Source organism: Rhagoletis pomonella, unplaced genomic scaffold (genome assembly GCF_013731165.1).
Source record: "Rhagoletis pomonella isolate Grant_MI unplaced genomic scaffold, Rhpom_1.0 Rhpom_scaffold_00005, whole genome shotgun sequence".
In the NCBI taxonomy this organism is placed as follows: domain Eukaryota; kingdom Metazoa; phylum Arthropoda; class Insecta; order Diptera; family Tephritidae; genus Rhagoletis; species Rhagoletis pomonella.
Window position 1 is genome coordinate 3,452,604 of NW_023458559.1, and position 2,211 is coordinate 3,454,814.

Here is a 2,211-nt window from a genome sequence, read left to right on the forward strand (position 1 = left end):
TGTTGGAGATATTTTTGGAGATAGCTAAAAATTCGGAAAAAGGTTAGGTATCCTATTTTAGCACTTTAGCGATAGCGAAAGTTAGAATCCGGCTGTTGGTCGACACAGTTGGCTTTTCGATTTCGAAAAGAACCTCATCAGCAAGAAACGCTATGTTTTTAGATCTAAATATTTTAGCATCCTTTCCAAATTGTTTCCCATAATTTTCATATTTATTTGATAAATAATTGTAAAAAATACGCGTTTTTTTTCTAAGAGTTTCATGGAACTTTCGCAAATATCAGCAGCGCCAAATTTTTTTTCAACATGGTTGACAACCGAAAAATGCTTTTCTTTTTCCAATCAGCCAAACTTTAAACAACTTGCCTTTTGTGATAGCATGATAGCCCAGAAAAAAACCGTTTTTCTTGAAAACGGCTAAAAACGGCAAGTTAAGTAAAACAAATTCAACTCATTACATCTTATTTTATGCATTTCCGATTCCATTTTGTTTGCCGAAAGTTAACAAAATTGTAAAAGCTTACATAAAATCATAAATGGAAATAAATCAGAAAATTTTTGAGGTTATGCAAATAAGTCAGTTTATTTGCAAACAAATGATAAAAAGTAACTTTTTTAAATTGGGACATAGGTTCTCACTTAGATATAGTTTTGTTTCCCATTTAAAATTATCCTTTATTTATTCGAACTTTGCAAAAACAATGCACTTGAAATTAACAAAATAAACCGGTTGCGCAAACAACGTATCAGTAACGTTTTGAAAGTGTAAATTTGGTTTATTGCTGTATAACGGTGTTTTTTATTTTACAAAAACTAAGTGAAGTTTCTGTTATTTTGGAGTATTCCCTACAGAATGGCAACAAAAAATAATGTAAAACTGCCTTTACGAAATCGGACTTTCGCACAGCCAAATGTATCATTTGACCTAATGTGCACTGCTACAAATTTCTTAAATTCAAAACTCAAACCAACTAATACGCACATATGTATGTACATATGTACATTCAAAGATATGTACGTGTTTCTGTGCATATTTATGTATCTAATGTATGTACATTGTACTGTTTATCTGAGTGCCTAGGCGACCAATTCCGAGCTAATTGGGGGTGTAATAGCGCAATTTAATGACTATATTCGCTCAAAGTTTAAAGAGACGTCACACAACTTCAACGCCTTAAATAGGGTGTCGTATTATCCGAGAAGTACCGCATAAATTTAACACAGGCCACTCATTTGTCATTAGGCTAGTTTAACATTTGGCACTCCAAGTGAAATGTGAAGGCAAGGGAAAATTTAAAATAAATAAATACGAATATATGGATTTACATACATACCTAGCTACATAATTGTGGTTGATGTTGATATGCACATACATATGTATGCATGTATAAGTTCTTGTTGTTTCATCATAAAGACGAACAACCGGCTCAATCAACAAATTGTTTAAACACTCTTTGTGGAACAAAGGATTCAAAAGATTACAAAGTAGGTTTTTTTGTACTTAAAAGGGATAGACCATACTAGCTTGCATAATACTACTTATACTTTTTTGTATGCATGGATGTATTTGTATAGGAAGCGAAGTGGTTTCGTGAATTTTGACAGATGGTTATTTTCAATTTTTGTTTTTTGATCCGGCAATTTGCGTTTTCTACGGTTCGATTTCGTTATCCTGCTTAAAGCGGGGTAATTTAAATCGCTGGAAAAAACTGCGGGATCGATTAAAGGGTTTGTGAACATAGCGATGTAGTAAGAGACACGATAATAAGTTGTAAATGTAAATTGACATTTGATGTTGGCGTAAAAACGTCTGTCAAAATATTATTACATAAGCCGTTAAATCTTTGGAAGTATGTACGTATGTACTTATGTGCATAAGCAGTCCGAATATTAATTTCTTTGTCTTTTGTTGACAATGATAACTTCCAGTATTTCCGTTATTTTTTCCCACTTGCTATAATAATGAAGTTCATACCTGCATACAAACATAAATATTGAAATGAGATGAGCGAAAGATCGAGCCATAAAATTTAGACTTTTGAGACAAACCCTTTTTTATTTATTTATTTATTTATTTGGTCTACAGAAAAATATTTTCTTACAGACAAGTGAGAATAGAACATTTAGGCACATAGTCATTTATAATAATAATAATAATAATAATAATAATAATAATAATAATAATAATAATAATAATAATAATAATAATAA